General features: G+C 38.9%; 1 long non-coding RNA gene across 1 annotated transcript in view; it reads left to right on the forward strand.

Moving 5' to 3' along the window:
* The window catches only part of LOC132206170 (uncharacterized), a 159,394-nt gene extending 148,038 nt beyond the window's left edge, over positions 1-11,356 (forward strand). Inside the window, exons 3-4 of the long non-coding RNA XR_009442882.1 lie at positions 4,750-4,799; positions 10,634-11,356. This is a non-coding gene — a long non-coding RNA (uncharacterized LOC132206170). The remainder of the gene's footprint in view (positions 1-4,749; positions 4,800-10,633) is intronic.
* Positions 11,357-23,471: the final 12,115 nt, after the last annotated feature.

Consider the following 23,471-nt stretch of genomic DNA (forward strand, 5'->3'; position numbering starts at 1 on the left):
GATAGGCTTTGTAATTATGCCTAACCATTCAATGTAACTTGTTTATTGCAAAATAACAATAGACACTACATCTTTGCCAAGACAAGTGCCTTTTCTTATTAAGGCAGAAAAGATGGTTTATCCTCTACCACTGCTAATAAGATATATCCTATATGTGAGCATTGAAAGGAGTATTTGGGGGTCATGGTGCAGTGGTAGAGTCCCTACCTCTGGATCAGAAGGCCTAGATTCAAGTCCCACCTGCTCCAAAGATATATTATAACATACCTAAACAGTTTGATGAAAAGATCAATGAGACCCATCAAGGTGTTTATCTAACTTAGTTATTTCTCATTTAAAAATAATAGAAAAGAGGATTGGAGGCAACACAGTAACAGCCTTCCAGCTGTTGCTATTGTAACATTAGATGTGTACTAGACATATTCACGGTGAGGAATGGACTAGATAATCATCCAGTGATGAGCTTCATGGTTCCACAGTTAACATAATTTTAGAGCTGTCTAACAATAAGTACGCTAGGTAAGTAGAGCATCAAGCAATGCTCATCACGAATGCACCTAAAAGTCTGGGAGTAGTTCTCGGTATGACTATGGGAGAGACATGCTTAGTCAGTCTGCTTTTCCCCACTTCTGCCAGTTACTTGATTCTATCAATCCCATTACTGCAACACAGAATCCTGTTAACCAGGTCCATTCATATGAGGTCTGACCCTGCTTTTTCAGAGATACCAGACCTCAAGTATATCTACAGAGTGATGTTTAAATCTAGCTGCCCAGTATCGTAGAAAGCTGGGACATTTATCTCCAGTACTGCCAGCACTTTGAATACACCCTGTGTTCCATAAAATGCTAGATCTGATGATAATGAAAAGGAACCCTCAGTGAATCAAATTGTACAGTCCCCAACCACACGCCATCCACCCCCAACCCTGCACACAGACCTTAGAATATTCAATTGACTACAGCACTACAGGAACATAAGGCATGTTTCCAATGTCTCCACACACCAGGATTCTTCCTTTATCATGGTAGGGCTTGGGGTGGGGGGGGGGGGTTGCAGGTTCTGCATATATGCTTTGTCTCATCTAACTAAGTCACATTCCCTCTTATTTCCTAATTTAACTTATTCCCAATCTGATTCCCTATCTATCCCCCTTTCTGCTTCACTCTCCGGATAGATGTGTGGACAGAGATGGTGGGCTTTTTGATGGAAGCAGTGAGGTGACAGGACAGAGGAAAGAGCCATTTGGAGATGGGGCATTTTGAAAACTGAGCAGGGGGCCCTCGAGGGAGACTGAGGTCTGAGCAGGGGTGACCTGCTGAGCTCCCCAACCCCCCACATCCTCCCTCCAGTTTCAAAAACGCCCCTGGACAGAAAGCAGTTCTGAAGTGAATGATAATTGGCAGCTTAATGGTCTCAAATGAGGCACTGAGCAGATAGGTAAACTAGTGGACAGATCAGCGGAAGGTGGGAAGGCAGTAGGCAGGACATCCAGTGGCTACTATAGACCTCACCATCTCTATAAACCCCTCAATGTAAAATTCTGTTTTTTTGTCATCCTCTCCCCATCATTGATTTTTCCTCCTGTTTTTTTCTGCCTACTGGTTGCAGAGACAAGGGGCATGATCGCTAATTGTTATTTCATAAACTAAGATGAATTTATTCGCTGCTCCATTCATTAAATTATTTTGTTTGGGAATTAAGACATTTCTTATTTGTACACTTGTCCACAACTTATACCAATTGTTAAGAAACAAAAGCTTGTACGGAATCTCAGCTTCTAGTCTCCAAAAGTGAGGCACTCCACTACTAGTTTGTAATGTTTACCATTCATTTACTAAACTGGAAATTAACCAAATACACACTGGAGGTGATGATAATCTAAAGTTCAGTCAGCATTAGGATTTGAGCTTAAACATTCTAGTTGAGGAGCCAACACTACCACTGGTCTTTCAGAGCAGCACAGTAATTTTTTTTTGTCAGTATCTTACTAATAAGCTCCTTTAACTCTGTGCTTTGCAAAGATTTTGTTGGTCATGATCTGTGAGTTGATGAAGAGCAATTGTTTGTCAGTTCTTTACAAGGAATTTTAATTGGAAATTCAAACCAATTTACAATGACAATTTTTTAAAAACATATTTCCAGTTGCGCTTTATAGGCTAGAAGGAAGGAAGAAGGGATGAGGAAATAGAAACAATCTTTCAATTCTTCTGGCAGTTAATTGAATGCATTACTAAAGTATAAATCTGGACTTGTCTTATGGGTTTATCCTTTAAGACATCTTTTTGTGTCATTCCCCCAAAGTCGAACACTTGTTGATTCTTGTTTGCAAGTTGCATATTCCACTTACAAATGACGGAGGTTGTTCAGGAAAATGGAAATGTTACTTGTTTTACTGACATTGGGATTGAGAAGCATTGCTTCGGCAGTGTAAAGGCAGCTTTGCTGTGCATCTAATTCATGCCATATTTAATTGAAGAATTTTGGAAGCAAAATGTAAACTATTGAAAAATCTAACATTCCACATTCCCAGAAATTGTAACAAAAAAAACAAAAGTGGTTCATGTACCCTAACATTATTTCAACAATGCAACATCACGCAAAATAATGCAAGAATATCCTCATGGTGACAGTCTCTTGACTTGAAAAGTATAAATACTTAATTAAAGGAGGCAGGTAATATTGTGATCCACTGAAAACAGTAAAAGTCAACAGACTAATAATTTTCCCCATTACTTTATGACATTGCTGCACTGTAGTGCACTATTCTGCTGCAAAAAATTGCAAAATAAACTCATACAAAATCTTTCACAATTATTTCTGTATTTTTTGTGTATTCTTTCTTTCCCCTGCATTCTTCATACAGCTGCCCTTTTAACACAAACAGTTTTTGACCCTTTTAATGTCATTACTCAACTGCTTGTGGGTTGTGGGAGGAATAAAACAGAACACTTCAGTTGGCCTTTCCATCGCGATTCAAAAGGAGTCTCCACTACGTTTTCTATGTATCAGAAATAATGTACATTGTAAGCTTCATTCACTTTAATTGAGACCTCATCCAGTTGTCAAAGGAGAGGCAACACAGCCAGTCTTGGCCCTTCAAAATTTCAGAGGGAGAGAGCTATTTTTAGATGATCTTGACATCAAAAGTGCTTTAAGCAGTAGCCTGACCGTAGCAAAGGAGACAACTTAACTTGGTCCCTAATTTCCATCTTGTTAATACCTTACAGAACACTCTCAGTGGAATAGTCAGGAATACATTTTGAAGCTTTTCTCTTTCTCTTATCTGTGTCGGTAGTGTTCCCCAATACACAATGTGAATACTACACAGAAATGAATACAAAAGCAGCCTCTGCTGATTCACTGATTAGATTCAGCAGGTTATCTGTGTCAGCTTGTAGCTCAGATGAAGGCTCCCCATTGGCTCGAGAGGACAGCTCATTTCTTGTATCACAGTATATCCCCTGCTCATAACCAGCTTGAATAAATATGGATTTTAAACAATTCCAGACCCGATTGGAATCACAGTAATTCTTTCATTTTAAGCACATAATGTATGACTCATTCTCATAAAAATTTATACCTCCATTCTCTACTTTAATTTATGACCAACCTTGAGGCTGATGTTATATGAACATTAATAAAATGCCTGTAGATCAAAAGCATCACATTCTTTGCATTCTCTGATATTATTACTTCAAAATGTTATGTTTTGCTTAATGTACACTCTTGTCAGCCATCCAACTCACAACAATTACAATTGAATAACATATTAGAAAATCACATTGCCTTAATCATTCTAATAATTTGGATTTACTTTATTAAATTTAAATTAATTTTTAATGACCGGTCTGCACCATGTCACTTAATATGCTATAAGTTTGGTACTTTGTTCATATTTCAGTTTATTCTGATCATTAATAAAAAGTAATGCTATGTTTTTATTGTCATTGCTCTCGATCATTCAACTCACGTTTTATTTAATTTCTGTCAAATATGGATACAGTGACTAATTCTTGTGATTTAAATTTTAATATTACCAAAGAAAATATTAAAACATTTATAAGATCCAATTTTATGGCAGTACTGTTCACTTTTGCATTTTGTTTTATTTTATGTTCAAGCTTTTTTTGCCTGCGTAGTAAGTTGCATTATCCAAGCTGCTCAGCAGAATGCATTCAGTTCCCTGTCCACTGCATCTGATCATCACTATTAGCCAAAGGCGTTCATGTTTTAATAGCATCCGCAATCACCATTTTCTCAAAAAAAAGTCCTTACGTTTTTACTTACAGTTATCCATGTTTTTTTTTCCCATGTATTTGAAGTATTTATTTCTCATCAGCCCACTCCTTGATCCTTCTTAATTTCATTCCTGCCTCTATCTCTTTTCCTAATCTGTACCATGTTGCATCCCGTTTTGCACTCACTTATTTTCTTTTACTCTCATTTTTGGGGTAAATTTATGTGGCAGTGCAATGCCAGTCTGCAGTACTACTACATCAGGTGGACCAGAGCTTAAATGCACAGCGGAGCTCCTTACACTGCCAAACAATGCACCTTAACCCTGCCTGCAGAAGTGTATCTGTTTGCCATTCTCAAGCATTCCTGAATTAGCTCAATGATGAATGCACAATTATGCCCCAAGTGGGGCCTGTGTTGAGACTCCCTAAACTCATTTCACATCATGCAGAGGCTTTCATCTCTTCTTTCTGTGTTGAATTCTAACTCTTGCTTGTTGCGATTTCACAGATGCTGACAGCACTCCATCACTTTGTCCCCACGACTCCACCAGTGTGAATGTAAGTAGTGAATGTCAGAGAGCTGCTGCATGGGAGAGAATCGAAGGAGGCAGTGAGGTCATCACAGCACAGTACAATCCTGTTGTCAACCAACATCCATGCACACAGCCTATCTGACTTCTTAATGATACCAACACCGAGCTAAGATAATCCGATTTGGCATAGTTTAACAGATCACCCTGAGATTTTCCGGGCTTAGAAGATTCTTTATTGATCCATAAATTACACCCCACCACCCGCGACTTTTTCCATCCTTTTCTACTATCCTAATATCAAACCATTCCCTTGTTTTTCTTTAAAAATACATTCAGCCTTACTTTTTTTGCCCAGCCTTTCTACTAATACTAATCCCTGGATATAATCCCTTTTATAGTCCAATTGCAATTACAGTTGAATTACCATGAAAAAACAACACCAGACAAACAGAATGTTCTGTACATGACATTTAGGGAAGAAAAGACTTGTACTAGAAGCAACAAACAGAGACAGTTTTATTCCCCTTTAAAAGGAAAGACATTCAACTCAGAAAATAGCTTCATAAAACATAATGGAAAATTTTAAATTCTTCTTAATCTTATATTCAAACACAAGATTACTCACTAGAGTTTTCTTTCAATGCACTTCACCTACAACGTAACTGTACAGCAATTTGAGCTCACATAAACATTGAGGACATATGGTTCTGACAACGTGAAATAGCAGTACGCAAGTTACATTTGGAATTTTCTAGAAACTAAGGGAGCAAAAGCAATATTTCATATAAATCTACTGAAAAGTAAGAATGACAAATAACTTGAGCACTTAAAACATAAACCTCACGATCAAGAAAAAACTCTTCTGGTCACAAAATTGGTTTGAAGGGTTTGTCTGCTCTGTTTTGTGAAATTCTAAAAATGCCCTCAGAGTTTTTCAACAACTTTGGATGTATGAACTTAACTAACTCAACAAATTTTTTAAAAGGCCAATCCTTTGGTATGGGCAGTATTATTGCCCCTTCCAGGTTTCCCTGGTAAGGTGGTGACATTGTTCTAAGCTTGTTTTTTTTAAACAACTGACTGATTTGCTAGCTTCCTTCAGTGTAGACAGAATTTTGTGGACCCGCATTAAGTTGATAGGCCAGATTGGGTGTGAACACTGGATTCCCTTCCCTGAAGGACTTGAATAAATTAGTTAAGTTTTATGACAATTTTTAATGGTCACCTTTTTTTAAACCTCAAGTCAGCCCACATATTTATTGAGATCTATTTGATGTTGTTTCACAATGTTCCATGTGGGAATTGAAGCTGTGTTATCTGGGGTGCTGGCCTATGAATGAACACTGTACCACCAAAACAGAAATGCTGAAAATTTTCCTTCCTGCTACAATCTTCTGATAAACCCTTTAACCCCAATAATTGGTCTTCATTTAATTCCATTACCTTTTTTGAGAATAGGCCTGGATTTAAGTTTACGTCTTTTGGAAATTCCTTACATTTTGACGACAAGCTCTTCACAGATACACTCACAGTATGTATTAAACAATCATCAAAACAATTTTCTCCCTTCAATTGTTGATTCGTGTTCATAAGCCATTTCCATTACTACCTTGTTTTGTGCTACAAGCTTTAAGCAACTATTTGCTTGTGGGATGTAAAATTTTAACTTCTCTCATTTATTTGTTTGACATTTTAATTTGTCATATTTTGAACTCAATGAGCACACAGCCTGGTCTGTATTCCCTGCCAAAGTATTAATGGTAAAACAATGCAGATTATTGTTATACTCTAATAAAAGTTATTATTTCAACACTGTCAGAAAGACCAGTAAAATAGCATTTTAATTGAGTATAAAATTATTTGATTAACAATATTTAAACATTGAAAATATTTATTACATACAAAGAATACCAAAATATTTATTTTAATGACTAAATTACTGCATGCAAGATATTTTGGTTTCCTGTGATAAATATAAGATTTCATTTTCATTTACTGCTTATCTTGCTATAATATAATTATGTATTTGATACATACATCTTTTTTAAATGTATAGTGTTTCTACTTACATTATCACTATAGGGTCTGAAGCAACAAACTACAATAAAAAAAGCCATGAATGAGAATTTTTGTCGACACCAAAACTGCTGAAGTGTCTGCAAAACCATAATGCTATATAATAAAAGCAACTGTACAATATTGATTTAAATGCCCTTTTTGATTAATTGACTCAGCTATTTAATTGTCTAAAAAGTGTTTGGTCCTGCTGCTGTGTAATTAAAAGGGAAGAATTGCACTTTCTTTCAGACCCAAGAGAGTAGAGGAGTTGAAATAAAATGATAAGTCATGGAGAAAGGACTTGAAGAAAGGTAATGGACATTTTGAAGGTCAGCTGGTCATTTGCTCTTCCAATGGCCCTAAAACATAAACTCACTGCCTAGTGAGTTTCAAGCAGTCCACCAGTGCTTAAAGAACCTAAATGGAAAATATAGTCATTGGATCATCCTTCTTACAGACCGACTAAAAGAGCTTAGATTCAGTTAATTACCTTTGCATGTTTTGTAAGTTGCTGCTATTCTTCAGCCATGAAGTTCTGCAAACCTCAACACCTTTATTTCCATGTAACATAGCACCTGGCACAAATCCTGCTGCATAAGCTATCACAGTGAATAAGCCAACTTTGCAGTGCACTGATCAGATTTTAATTGATCAATGAATGCTTTTTTGTGCATTCAATAATTTGCCAACCCTATTACACTGCTTGTGAATATTTTGTGCCTGATGATACTGTAAATCTCTGCTGGGACTGCTAATCAGAAATCATTTCTGTTTACTGAAGTGAATTTGGATGCAGTCCAGGCCTTGTGTAAGGCTTTGACTCTATATTCTATGTAAAATTAAATACATAACTGTGTCACTGACACAGCATTTTCTGAAAAAAGAAGTGCGGCTCCAAACTCCACTGATTGAAGCTGCTCCATTTAATGAGGTTTAAGATAACTTTTGTTTGTTTCTTTCCCATTTTACTTCTTGCTGTTGGGTTTCAAGTCATATAGCATCAACTCTACTCTATTAATTAACCACCTGATACTTTTTTCCTGGATAATTAGGTACCCATTAGTTCTAATCAAGTAGTTACTTAATTATTTCAGTAATTAGTCTAATGGTCTAGCAAATTGAAGCTTTATCACTTTTGGATACTTAATGTTCTTGGCAGGAAGGATCGGGGTGTCAGGATTCTTGCTCTGGCAATCAGGCAGAAAAACTGTTTAACAAATAGCTGAACACTAATAAAGTAGAAAAAATAGGTAGCAATATTTTGATTTCTGACATATTAATAGAGAGTTTAAAGAATGTACTTTTAATCAATATAAGATTTGTTGTTGATTATCTTGTTTGTTGCTTCTGCTTACATGTCAAGAAACATGTATAATAAATCTTTATGATTGTTTTTAATGAGATGTAGCACAAAAGAAAATTATTATTTGTATTTTGTCAAAAACATTCGCAAAAATCTTATACTCTCTGTGCCTTCATTTCTTTTAGCCAATCTGACTATTTTGTACTAGCTTTATTCACTCATGATTGTTACATGAAATGTTCCCAAATTTCTTGACACAACTACTGTAAAATTAGAACCGCTTTTGATTTAGAAGCAACTAGATTTGTTTGTTTCAAGTGAACATTGTCTATTTAACTGAAATGTTAGTTTACATTCTCTTTTAGTACAGACAGCTGGCTAAGAAGGAATTGACTGTTCCCTCAGAACAGTTTTAAAAACTGAAGTGTTGTGAGCACAAACCATCCCCAGAATATTTATCTCTCAAATTTGAACACACTCTTTTGTGGGGCTGTAAAATGCCACTATATTTAAAATTATGGCTAACATGGGATGATGGATCATTGTGATATATTAATTAACCATCTCTAACGACATGAGTGTCTTTTAAATTCCTTTCCTACTGACATCCCAGACCATGTACTCAGTGTACCCAAGACAACAAGTTGCTATCAGGTCTCTGTAAAGCTGAATTAGCTATTTATAGTCAGACAAAAGTGGCATCGACATGGTTCTCCCTTCCATGTTTTCTTCTTCTTGCCACTCTCCAAACCACGTAGTTCCAAAGAAATTGTGGGCTCTATATTTTCCAATAATTGGAGCTGATTTTTTGCAATTCTGCAGTGTGGGAATTTACAGAACAGATCCACATGCTGCAACAGTGTGCCGTTGATGTTCTATCATCCCATTTGTCTCTCTCTTTTTAAAGGAAGCCCCATGGAGTTTATTCGTTCGTCACAGATGCCAGCTTCACAGAGCAGATCGTCAACTAATGACCATTTTCCAAATGTAGGAGCGTGCTCAGAAAAACATTTAGTCAGATACACAAGCAGGATAAATACTTCACACTGGCAGCCTCTTTCTCCACTATACACTCATGACATTCAGTGACAGCCGCGGCACTTATAGACTTGCTGAGTTTTCCCAGTAATTTCTGCTTTTGTCATTTACAGATGTACACAATGCTGTGCATCAGAACACCACACATAGGTAGAAATAAACTGTACAACTAACTTCATGAACCAAAACAGTGGAAACAATAAAGGCAGCAGAAAATTTGTTTGAATATGTTTATTGGAGACAAATGGGACAAACGCATAAGATAACAGTGACTTAAACTTGACTGATTTTTTTTAAAGAAAACTGTGATGTTGATTTCACTGATTCTCATCTCTCAACACAAAGAAGATAGTTCACTGCAGCCACTCCCCAAATCAATAACTAAATTTTATGCTGGAAAGATTTTCCAGCAACATCATCAAATTTCAAGAAAACAAGACTGACATTAAAAGTATTCCTTAGAGAATGACTCTTAATGTAAATCAGCCTCATTCACCACCTGACAGATATATTCCCTCTGCCACTGTTGCACAGTTGTATTACAGCAATTTGTCAAGGTTACTTTAAAAGCAGTTTTCAAACCTGAGGCCTCAAATGTTTAGAAGGATGAAGGAAACAGGCACAGTGGAACATCACCAAAAGGTCCTCTCCAAGTGACACCCAATCCCGACAAAATCACCATTTTTTCACGGTTGTTGAGCCAAAAATCCTGGAACTACCTGCTTGAAACCATTGTGACTGTATCTGTTCCATATACACTGCTGCAGTTTACAAATGATGTGTAGGTGCCTGTGTTGACTGGGGTGGACAAGGTTAAAAGTCACAAGACACTAAGCTATAATCCAACAGGTGAACCTGACAAATATGGGCAGCACTGCAAAAGCTTGTGATTTCCAATAAACCTGTTGGACTATAACCTGGTGTCATCTGACTTTTGGCGCAATTTAAGAAGGCAGCTCACTACCACCTTCTCAAGGGCTAGTAAGGATGAGCAATAAATGCACCCTTTTAGTACAAACGCAAAAAGGGTAATTTCCTAAGTGAGAATAGTAATGAACTCACCCTATTGGCACCTAGTTATAGAAGATAGTGTAACAAGATGAAAGTTTTTAAATGATAAAAGGCAAGAGGTGATTTAGAGAAGAAAATAAACTGTAAATGTTGAAAATATAATAGAAAATTCTGGAAATGAGTCTCAAGATGTGAAGCAAGTAAAAGATGTCTATTTTCATTTGCACAATAAAATGTTGCCAAGTGAATTTAGCTGAGAAATAATGTCTCACTCTGCTGTGATAGGAATGCACGTAATTCTCAAATAATATAAGAGTTACTTTCCTGAAAATCAGAGCATGAAGTGAAACTGCATTATTGGAAACACATATTCCCTTAGAAACCCATGACAATGTTTTGGATTATGTTCCCAGATGTTAACAGGTCAATTTTCCATCCTTTTTTAACAGGATGGATGTCTCTGCTGCTGCCCTTCTATTTGTGATACAATGAACAATGCTGCCTCCAATCACACTCCTAGGGGTTGAAATTGCTGATAGTGGTCAGCCCTTGTTGTCGTCCTATATTGGACATTTGTGATACAGATAATTAACATTACATGAGAAATTTGCAACCAGTTATGAAACTACAAATCATATGGAGGAAACAGTCAAGATAGAAATTAAAAACTTGTCCAAGTTGGCAGTGGGAGTAAGATTCCTGAGCCAGAGCGCATCTGCTCCCTCGACTTCTTTTTCTCCCTTTTTCATGCTTTTTCTTCCTACTTTCTTCTTGCCTCCCATCATCGGGTGGCATTGACAAGGATTGTGATGAAGCCAGCGTGCACTTCTGGTCTCAAGGTGAAGCCAGAGCTCACTCAAAGCCTTGAAATGAAGATCATTGCAGACGCCCATTTTGAAGTGAAGCCCAGCATAGACTCTCGGCCTCGCATTGAAGGCAGTGCAGACTCCCAGCCTCAAGAGCCTCAAGGTAAAGCTCAGCGCAGATAGGAGGCAAGACTGGAGGTGAGGCCTGGCACAGTCTGGAGGTGAGGTCCAGTGCAGTTCAGAGGCCAGTGCGGACTTGTCTGCTCCATCTTCTCTGCTTGGAAGGACTGTAATTCTGAAAATATTGTTTCTTTATTCTCCTAATTAATTCCTAAGATTTGGTACCTAGATACCTTATGTACTTAAGATGGCACAAAGGTCTGTAATGCTGAACTTTTAAAATTTCTTTATTTTCCTAATTTATTTCTGAGAATCGGTACCTAGGTACTTTTGTACCTAAGATGGAGCCATAAACAATGACTTTGTAAACTTTTCACTGCACTCATGTGCCAATAAACCTAATTCTAACACTAGTTCTAAATTCCAGACATGGCTGGATAGGTTTGGAACAGTAAGTATAGAGACTTAGAAATGAAACAATGTGCTTTGTGAGGTAGGAACAAATATCAATCACCCATAAATGTCAGCTCTAACATTGCTTATACATTTGTCAGCATATCAGTGATCAATAAAAATCATGTTATTGTGAATCAGTCATGTTATTGGAATTGAGTAGTTATGTAAAATCTGTGTTATGGCAAAACTGCAATATTTGGAGTCACATTAAGTGATGGCTACTTGTATACTAATGATTCATTAACTGCATTGTAATTAAATCAAATAATAAAACCTACAATCTTACAAAGCCTTTAAAAATATTGTGCTACCAACATTAAAACATACAATTCTCTTTTGAAAAGTTGAAAATAAATTTAAATGATCTGTGTCAAAAATCAGTCTGCTAGGATTATTAATCAACATAATTTTTCGATAAAGATTGCTTACTTATCAGTACATATTGGAGATGTGACATTGCTGTACACTTTATTCTGCAACATGTGTTAAATTTACACATATTCCAGCATGCAGTGTAAACAACAGAGTCATAGAATCATAGGATTATACAGCACAGAAACAGAGCTTTCAGTCCAACAAGATCTGGACAATATCCAGGCTTGGGCTGACAAGTGACATTTGCGCCAGACAAATGCCAGGCTATGACTATCACCAATAACAGACAATCTAACCACTGTCCCTCCAAATTCAACAGTGTTACCATCACTGAATCCCCCACTATCAACATTCTGGGTGTTACCATTGACCAGAAACTCAACGGGACTCTCCACATTAATACAGTGCGTACAGAGCAGGCCAGAAACTAGGAATGCTGCAGTGAGTAACTCACCTCCTGACTCCTCAAAGCCTGTCCACCATCTACGAGGCACAAGTCAGGAGTGTGATGGGATACTCCCCACTTGCCTGAATGAGTACAGCCCCAACAACACTCAAGAAGCTTGACACATTCCAGGCTAAAGCAGTCTGCTTGATTGGCACCACACCCACAAGCATCCACTCCTTCCACCACTGATGCTCAGTAGCAGCAGTGTGCATTATCTACAAGATGCATTGCGGAAATTCACCAAAGATCCTCAGACACCACCTTCCAACCCCACACCCACTTCCATCTAGAAGGGCGAGGGCAGCAGATACATTGAAACTCCACCACCTCCAAGTTCCCCTCCAAGTCACTCACAATCCTGACTTGGAAACATATCGCCATTCCTTCACTGCCGCTGGGTCAAAATCCTGGCATTCCCTCCCAAATAGCATTGTGGGGCAGCCCACAGCAGGAGGTCTGCAGCAGTTCGAGAAGGCAGCTCACCACCACCTTGTCAAGGGCAACTAGAGATGGGCATAAAGGCTGGCCAGACAGCAACGCCCACACCCTACAAATGAATAGAAAAAAATCTGTCAATGTTGACGAGATATCCTAAACTGATCTCGTCCCATTTACCAGCATTTGGCCCATATCCTTCTAAACCAGCTTCCACTACTTTCTCCGGCAGTTTGTTCCATACACACACACCTTCTGCAAGAAAAGGTTGCACCTCATGTCCTTTCTAAAATTTCCCCACCCCACCCCCCCAGCTTAAACCTACACCCTCTAGTTTTGGACTTTCCTACCTTGGGAAAAAGACCTTTGCTTTATTCATAGAATCCCTACAGTGTGGAAAAAGGCCCTTCAGCCCAACAAGTCCACACCAAACCTCAGTGCAACCCACCTAGACCCATTCCCTGTATAACCCCCTACAACCCACCTAAGATACAGATCCTGAACACTACGGGCAATTTAGCATGGCCAATCCACCTAACCTGCACATCTTTGGACTGACCTGGGTCCCTGGTGCTGTGAGGCAGCAGTGCTAACCACTGTGCCACCGTGCCACCCTGCTTTCACCCTATCTATGCACCTCATAATTTTATAAACCTCTATAAGTTCACCTATCAGCCTCTGACTCTCCAGGGAAAATAGCCCCAGCCTATTCAGTCTCTCCCTGTAGCTCAAACCCTCCAATGCAGGCAACATTCTTGTAAGTCTTTTCTGTAAAATAAAGCTGGTAGAATTTATTTGTGATTCTAAAAAAATCTGTTTTTATTTTGGTTTTGCATTAGAAATGTAAGTGAAGAAGGAGAGTTGCATTAACATAGCATCTTTGACATTCTTAAGGCACCCCAAAACACTTTCCAGCCAGTTAAGTATTTCTGAAGTGTAGTCGCTATTCTAAAATAGGAACCCTGGCTCCAACCTGCATGTAATGAGCTCCCACCAAATACAACAATAACAATGATTTGTTATTAAAATATATTGTCTTTAGTGTTGTTGATTGAAGGATAAATATTGGTCAAGACACCAGGATAAAGTGTCTGAATTCTGTAGACTGATATCAGTGGGATGCATTGTTATATCATGACCAGATTTATATCTATTGTGTTGATATATTTTTGGAGTCATAATGCTACTTAGCATTAACATTTAGGACTATCAATTCAAATTTCATTTGATGCCATTTGTTGGGAGGTTGCATTGGGTTTTGACTGTAAAGTAGCTGATCATTGCCTTGCATTGTATAGGGACTATATCTATCCAAATTGTTGTATCCAAATAAACAAGTGATAATAGTTTCTTCATAAACCAGCTCAAGTTACATCAAAAATCATTAAATCTCTTACTTAAACATCACTGCACTTATTTCAACAAGGAAATCCTTACAAAATAGAATTAATAAACAAGCTTGAAGCCATTTAAATATGAACCTCTCATCCAGAGTGCTTTAATTTTGTATTTCAATCTCAGTCTTTTGGACATGATTGTAAATGCTTCAGTCTTCACTCTCACTGTCTGTAATCTGTCTCAGCACCTCAATTAACTGAGTCTCTTCTTGTTGGGACAACATGATGAAAGCTTTCCTGTGCATGTAAATATTATACTTGAGCTGCGATTAAATTGCCGCTTCGCAGTGTCACATCCTTAGCTTGTTGAGCACTCAGTACAAGAGTGACAAAAAGAAATCTGTGTTTCAAGTTAATGGTAAGGTAAAGTTGCCACAGACACAGAGGACCATAGGGATTAGGGTCATTAGAGAGAGACAGATAGACATACAGAGAGAGAGAGCAGGAAACGGCTCGTGGTGATTTTAACCTGAGGGTCATCACATCTTCGGGGAGTGTGAAGCTGAGAAGGCAGGACCTTGATGGTTACCTCAGCTGGTGGAGGAATTGAACCCGCACTGTTGGCATCATACTGCATCACAAACGAGCCATCCCAGCCAACTGATTTAATTTTTGTAATGAACATGCATTATTTTATCTAACTGCTAAATTGTATTGTTTGTTGCTATCAGCTGTCTTAAATGAGCATTTTATTAGTAAATAACCACGATACAATTCTAGGACAACACAAGTGCAAATTTACAAGAATGTGCTGTCAGTAATGAGGAAAGCTTCATGTTCAATGTTAGCACTTCAAAAATAGCAGATCAGCGCAAAAAACGGAGTTGGGAATTAGGGAATCTTAATGCAAAGCCTGCAATTATTCTAATTAACAATCAATTAATTGACTAATTATTATACAATGAGTACCTACCACACATTGGTTTTATTTCTTTTAACCTTTAGAATGAAAAATTGTGTTTCTAATATACATTTCTAATAAATGGATACGGCTTTTGCAGTGGGCACAAAATGTGATCCGATTATTATTTTTACGTGGCATTTATATCTTTGATATAACATCTTTAAAGGGCAGTATTAAACCGATTACCTGATACAAAAACCTGGTAGGAAGGCGATTAATATTATTCGGGATGCTTGCCCACAGCTGTTCTGCACTATTCCTACTATTTGCTGAGGAGGAAGCAAATATGCCACAAAAAACATCTTTGACTCTTTTTGAAATAAGTAAACAAATAGCAAAACATCTTCAAGACGTCTTCAAGCCTTGAACGTAATTTTAGTTGCAACCTAACTGAGAAACATGTGATGGTTTTGTCATCGGGCAAAAACAGCAAGATAAAGGAGATAGGGCCAGAGCATGTTCAAACAGGTAATATTGTTTATTAAAATTGTTGAAAGAATACGTCCCCACAAAGACAATTCAGACCTCCTCTGTACCCCCAGGTCAATTTTCTTAGCTGTTCTGGGAATGGGTACACTCGTTTTAGAAAATCAAGGGTCTGTCATTCACTATTTTTAAACTATTGATTTCAACAATAGAAAATCATGGATTGGCATAAACTAAAATGTAAATGCAGTGGGCAAGATTCCTCACAACTATTTGCAAACCAAGAAATAAGATGCCTATTAAGGTCTTCCACACAATGGTGGCTTGCTGATCTCAAGATCATCTGGTGCAGCAGTGAGCACAAGGCAAGCAATAGTTTCATCTCGACTTTCAATTTAGCTTTCCTAAACAAACGGCTGTACACAGGGATTTGTCATAGAACATAGAACTTTACAGCACAGTACCGGCCCTTCAGCCCTCAGCGTTGCGCTGACCTGTGAAACCAATCTGAAGCCCATCTAACCTACGCTATGCCATTATTATCCACACGTTTATCCAATGGCCATTTAAATGCCCTTAAAGTTGGCGAGTCTACTACTGTTGCAGGCAGGGCATTCCACGCCCTTACTACTCTCTGAGTAAAGAACTTACCTCTGACATCTGTCCTATATCTATCACCGCTCAGTTTAAGCTATGACCCCTCATGCTAGCCATCACCATCCGAGGAAAAAGGCTCTCATGGTCCACCCTATCGAATCCTCTGATCATTTTGTAATTAGCTCAAACTCACTGTGCCTAGCTGAATGTAAGACAGATGGAGAAAACAAGAGAAAATACATTCCTAAAAGACAAGACAAAAGGGCACACTGATCTGGATCGGTTTCATTTAGATTGGATTGGCTTCAATGTCACAAATAAAATCAACTGAACTAATTCTGTGAAAGCCTTACTTTTGACAAAATTAAATTATCATTGGGTGACTATGGATCCATAGTTTTGTGGTCTGAGTCCAGATTTGAGAGATTTTAATGACAAGTAGTATTAACTTTTCACTTCATGGAACACATTGTGGCATATTTTAACAATGATTGAATGGTAATTAAGAAAGAAAGAAGAAGATATGCAGTCATTCTTTCCTGGATACATAATAAATGCTAATTTAGCCACATAAAAAATATCAAAGTGTCATCAGTGATTACCACATGCAAATTGGAATTATTTTTATCAGAGCATAGTAGGTTAACATACTGAACAATTTGGAAATGCCTCATCAGTAGTTGCCAAAGCCTAAAAGATAGCTTTGTGTCAGCTAATCAATGTTAACCTTGTCATTGCATGTAACCTGATCAATCTCCCATTTCAATGACAAAACATTGCACATAGATCAAGGGAAGATCACTTTGGTTGTGATTTCTTTACCAGAGTTCGATACATTCCATATTCTTTCAATTTGATTCCTCAATTACTTATGTGGTGGACTATTTTAAAGCTTAACACCGGGTTTTACATTCAAATGTCAAGCAGTCTTTATTTACACTGGGATACCAACTGAGAACACATTGTCTAAAAAACATAACCCTATACAGGAAGGCATTTCATAAAAAAAGAATATTCTATGAAACATTGTAATATTTATTCAGAGGCAGATTGATCAATACCATTTTCTGTTGTTCAGTTCAACTGCTTTTTAACATTTTAGAACTTCTAATTAATCCTTCTTTAACTTTTACTGCCCCAAGAAATAAACTTGTAGTTTTGCAAGAGTCTTATTGCAACTGTACAGTTTAATCATTCACGTGTATCTGCATTTTACCTTTTTCATTGCTCCGGTATGGTTTGATGATGGAATGCTCAAAACTATGTACAGCATTCTAACTGTAGTCTAAATAAATGTCCTCTAGGCATACATCATCATGTCTTTTTTTGTATCTAAATTTCTTCTTTCCTTTCATCTTAACATTTGCAAATTTCAACAAACAAACTTTATTTTCAGTAGATCATAGATGTTTTTTTTTAATAAGCTTCATTGTAGTGTATGGCTTCACTTAACGATCTCTGCACTGCTTGCCTGTCTTCACTGTACCAACATGACGAAAGCTGAATTCAATAAAAGTACAGCACCAGGCTTGTTGCAAGGATAAATAATATGGTTTAGTTCTCCTCACACTTCGCTCAACTGGAAGAAACGTTGGCCAATTGGGCATAGCATGTTGCAGCCCAACTGGTGGTCCTCCTAGTTTTTCAACAAATGTAGAATTAAGAAGAATGCATATTGAGCGCTGGGTCAATGCCCCATCCCTATCAAACAAGGCTCTATGTTGAAAGCGATGGTTCATGAAATTTATTCCATGATATCCTTCATTATAAATGAGTTGACACTCATTGACTGCCATGCACATTACAAGGAGGTTGATAGCATCCACATATTCACACCTTCCTTGGAAAAAATCGAGCACTGTACTATTCATCTTGTAAGGCATCTCTGAAAACATTATATATTCCACATAATCGTCTCAAACATCATTAGCACATTTCCTTACTGAGACAAATGAATTTACTCGCAGTACTTATTGTTTTACAGTAACTGAATCCAAGTGTGCAGCAAAAGCCATATTGAGATAATTTAGAATCTTGCAATTGTATAATTCATGGACATTATATTTAACAGCAGCACACCCTGATTGGCACCGATGAATTAATATCTATGGCTGAATTTAAATGCATTTCAAGCAAGCATTCAACATCTGTGTGGCCCAGAAGAAATGTCTTTCAACGCATCAAAAAATTAACTTTCTTCTTTAGATCTGCAAACACTGAATTTTCAAAAAAGCCTAGTTATACAAGTTGGCACAGAACAACTATGTCAAGGCAGACGTAACCACCAAGCAAAATATTTTGGATGACTCACTCTGTAAACTCTGTACTGCAAACTTTTGTGTCGATATTGCTTTGTGATGGCAGAAAGACGATACAATTAAGACTTTTTTCAGAATTTTCTCATTTTCAGTCAGAAGTGTTTTGTCAAGTGAGATACATGGCATCTGGTCTCTCAAGGCTCAGATAGACTTTTCTCGCGCAATTCTCCACTGCATCCTCATTGATCATGCATCACATTCTCGGGGAATTGCAGACCCGGAGATGAGTAAGTGATTGCCACAACCAGCACTTTCCGGCTTTCACACTTCTGGTGTCATATTGAAAGCCCAGCTGCACGTCACTTCTGACACTGCAAGCTGGGATTTGGGCCTCAATCTCTGGTAGCGGCTTGAGGTTCAATGATAAAGCATTGTTCAGGTTGAAGCAAATCTCAGTCCCTGTTTTGTGGACAGGAATCTGGAAGTATTGCTGGTAGAGAGAAAGGTGGACCTTTTCCCAGTGGCCTGCAACAGAATGCTATGCCATCACACCCAGCCAATCTAGCCATAAAATCACAGCCCAGGTCAACACTGTGTCCTGGGTGAAGTGTCGCAAGAAGAAGGGTAATGATCTTTGAAGTGTTGCAGGACGAAGGATAATGATCTTCTGTGCTCTATGCCAAGGTAAATTCCTGTATCTTCTCTCTGGTACCTCATGCTCATGTTAACTCTGCCACTGCACACACCACTCATTAAGGTTCAAGAGTTACAACTCTCACCATTATGATCATTGTTCACCCAATGGCTCTCACGAACTTCATCCACCCAAGTTACTAGCCTTTCCTGTCCTCAGCATTTTACTCTCTGACTGGGGATACCTCACCACCTCATGCATTCCCTGTGACTACCCTTCCATCTACTTCTATCAGAATTAACTCTTCCTTCGTCACATCACAAGAAATATTAAAGGATGCTTTGAGGGTAGCACAACAGCTCAGTCGTTAGCACTGTTGTCTCACAGTGCCGGGGAACCTCTTGGAAAACTGTCTGTGTGGAGTTTGCACACGCCCCCCCGTGTCTGCGTGGGTTTCCTCCGGTTGTTCTGGTTTCCTCCCACAGGACATACAGGGTCACAGGGATAGGGTAGGGGGTCGGTCAGGTGGGCTGCTCTTTGGAGGATCAGTGTGGAGTTGATGGGCCAACTGGCCTGCTTCCGTGCTGTAGGGATTCAGTTCAGGGAAGCAGTTCAGGGAAATTTAGCAGTCATACACACACAATGAAACATTGAAGGAAGCCCAATGATGGAAGTGTCAAAGAAGATTGTTTCAGGGTTGCTCTCAACCTGCGGCTATCAGGAGAAATTTCACTGTCCAACACTTTGGTATGAAGAATGAAGGGCACTGTATCTTCTATCTGCATCAAAGCGAGAGTTTCATCAGCCATTGCAGGAGGTATCCCTTGCCTCCCAGCACCATCCAGTATGGCATGAGGATCCTGGCATGAAGCATAGCATGTTGAGGTGCGACCTTATAGAAGTTTATAAAATCATGAGGGGTATAGATAGGTTAATGGTAGTTGGCTTTTCCCTAGGATGGGGTTTTCAAGACCAGGGCACATTTTTAAAGGGAGAGGAGAGAGGTTTAAAAAAGACGTGAGGGACAAATGTTTTACACAGAGGGTGGTTTGCATGTGGAGTGAACTTCCTGAGGGAAGTGGTGGGTATGGGTACAATTACTATGCTTTAAAGACTTTTGGATAGTACATGAAAAGGAAAGGTTTGGAGGGATAATGGGCCAGGTGTAGGCAGGTGGGACTAGTGTAGTCTGGGATTATGCTCAGCATGGACTGGTTGGGCTGAAGGGTCTGTTTCCTTGCTGTGTGACTCTTTGACTATGTCAGCTCTCCAATATGTAAGAGTCATGGGATTTCCTGAGAAATCAGATAAAGACTCCAAAATGTGGCAGTAATGTTCACATGCCATTTGAATTTTGACTGTGGAAGTCCTTTCTGTTGATGAACTCTACAGATTGATGATAGGGCTCTCTCAAAGTCATGCATTGGCAGTTAGTTGTGCCCTGTACTTGGGGAAAGTCAGCAATAAAACCCACTTCCCAAGTTGTTTGATTCACACTGTCAAAGGAGAAAGGAAATGAAAGGCAGTGCTTTGATTATATCATTAATTCATTGATGGGCTGAGGATTGGGTGACACCACACAAATCTTCGGTTGCTTTTTGAAAGAAGCCATCAACATAAAAATTCAAGGCAGCTGTAAGCTTGATGGTCATTGGGTTGGGATGGCCATCCAGTGCTTTTGAATGCAAGTCTTACTCTGGAAAATGATACAGTTCAGTGATGATGGCCTGGGCATCCTTAATTAGTGCCTGCACTACCCTTCAGATAAGTGAAGAAATAACAATGAAACCTGTAGATGTGAGTCATCACCATTCTCCTTTGTGTCTTCTCATGCTGTTTCTTCTTCTGGAGACTGTGCAGCAATTGCAGGAGGTTACTGTTCTAGCTGGGCTTGCTGACAAAGTAGCAAATGTTATCTCCTTCTGTGCTTTTTTTTAAACCATACCAGGGGTACAGAGGCCTCTTGTGATAGAGATTTCTAAATTAGATATATATGAGCAGATAATCTGTGGGGAATGTCAGAAAGATAACACCACTTTATTGAAGGAACTCCTGAGCCCTCACATCCATCACAGTGAAGACACATTTTATGTCCTCACCCAGTGTGGCCTAGAGGCTTCAAGGAGATTGATGTCATTGTCTTGATAAGGAATTCTGAGGTAAATCACTTCATTCAAATAAACATTGCACAAAGGATTGAAGGTTTCTGCTGTCCATTGTCAATGTCGCCAACACACACAGGAGGGTTAATAACACTGCTGACATGCTTGACACTAAGTTTGAGGCATTCTTTCAAACACACCATTCCTCAGATGACCAAAAGCAAATCCATTAGCAGGATCCAATATCAGTGACCTCTCTCAGGCCAACATGGCCACTGTCGATCAATCAGCTGTTTTGGGTGGGCTTCATTGACAATGTGCCTAACAAAACTATCGAATAAGCTCTCTGCTCTGATCTTTGTCATGACAAGAGGTTATCAGGAAGGCAGTAGGAATGCTTCAAATATATCCTTAAAGCCTCCCTGAAAAGTACAACAGTCTCATTAACTTGTGGGAATCTCAGGCCAAAGACTGCCCAAACTGGAGTGGCCCAGTGGTTGGCACTGCTGCATCACAAGGTTTGGTTCCAGTGTTGGGTGACTGTCTCTGTGGAGTTTGCATATTCTCTCTGCGTCTGCATGGGTTTCCTTCCACAGTTCAAAGATATGCAGGCAAGGTGGATCGGCCATGATAAATTGCTTGTAGTAGCCAGTGGTGTGTAAGTTAGGTGATTAGGCATGGGAAATACGAGGTAATAGGGAATGTGTCTGGGTGAGATGCTCTTCAGTGAGGTAGTGTGGACTTGCTGGGCTGAATGGCGAGTTTCCACGCTATAGGGATTCTATGCAATCTAATCCGTGAAGGACCCAACCATTTTGGGATCTCCAACAGGTCCAAATGGAGAATAAGCAAGAACATGCAGAAGGTTGAGCACACCACTTCAGCAAAGACCCGTAACAGTGTTTGCATGTCCAGTATTGACTTATTTAATCATCTCAGAGCACACTGAGCTGGATTGGAAGAAAGTCATCTTCGATCCCAACAAACTGCCAAAGGAAAGGAAGATGTTGTGCACTCAAAGTTTTCAGGTAACAACTGGCAATTCAGATTCTGCCAGTAAGTCACCATTTAACCCCATCGCTCTCCAGAAAAAGAAGAGTCACATTTACATCACAGATCATGTCATTGTATACTTACATTTCAGACTCCAAGTGGGGAGGCTGCAAAGGGTTGTCTTCCAGTGTTAGCTACAGAATGTGTATGTGAAATGAAAACTTCAGGTGTTGCTATTGAGTGTCACTGAGGTATACAATAAGGAAACAGACCCTTCAGTCCAACTCGTCCATGCTGAAAGCACAGCGCTTCATCTCTGGCTGGCCTTGAACTATCAACTTGCCAATTAACAGCCAAACATGCTGACCAATATATCTGGTGAGCTAACGTGACAAGGAGGCAATTAATGCATATAATGTCATAGTCGTGATGGCCGGAGGCCATAGGTCTCAATGCACGCTCTTGGACAATGAATGACCTGACAATGAAGTGTTAATTGTAGCCAGATGGATGGCATTACTGAAAGAGTGGAAGCAATCGCTTGAATTTTAAAAGACTTACTCCATCCCCAAAGAAGAAAAGTCACTTTCTCCAACCATTCTGCATTGGTTGGTGGTGGCCACTTTGTATAGTTATCGAGCAGTTGGCTTTCAATTCAACATAGCAATGTTTCAATATCATTTCAGTGTGAGTGACTGGCAGGCTATATCTGTGATAAATGGAGATTCCCCTTCCTTCACATTCTGTTTAAGTACAACCAAGGAATGAGAGGATCCACCACTCAAACCTGTTCTGTCATTCAATAAAATCATAGGTAATCTATTTTTTAACCTCAGCTCAACATTCCTGCGCATCCCCAATAGTTTTTCATCCTCTTGTCAATCAAAAATCTATCAACAACTGTCTAAAAATATTTAAAGCTTCTGCACCCATTATTGAAGAAGAGGTTCCAAAGACTCTCATCCTTCTCAGAGAGAGAAAAAAAGTTTTCTTATCTCTGCCCTAAATGCGAGTTTAGTGTTCCTATCGCGGTGGAGCCCACAATGTTTCAGCTCCTTCCCTTTTCCAGTGAGCTGCTTCACATAGCTATTAAAGTTTTCACTTTGTCCCCAAGCATGGCCCATGACTTTACGAATTCCTATGCCCTTATTCACCTTATACCTACCACATGTCGAAGCTATTGAAGGCTTGAGGGGAAAATGAATAAAAAAACTTCTCAACAAGTTTCTAATAGTTTCCTCTCTCTCAGTATTTTTCCACTTTCCTTGCCATTGCCCTGCTGAATTCTGATACAGCAGATTTGTAATATTCACCTTCTACAAATGCAATATATCAA

This window comes from Stegostoma tigrinum, chromosome 33 (genome assembly GCF_030684315.1).
Source record: "Stegostoma tigrinum isolate sSteTig4 chromosome 33, sSteTig4.hap1, whole genome shotgun sequence".
In the NCBI taxonomy this organism is placed as follows: domain Eukaryota; kingdom Metazoa; phylum Chordata; class Chondrichthyes; order Orectolobiformes; family Stegostomatidae; genus Stegostoma; species Stegostoma tigrinum.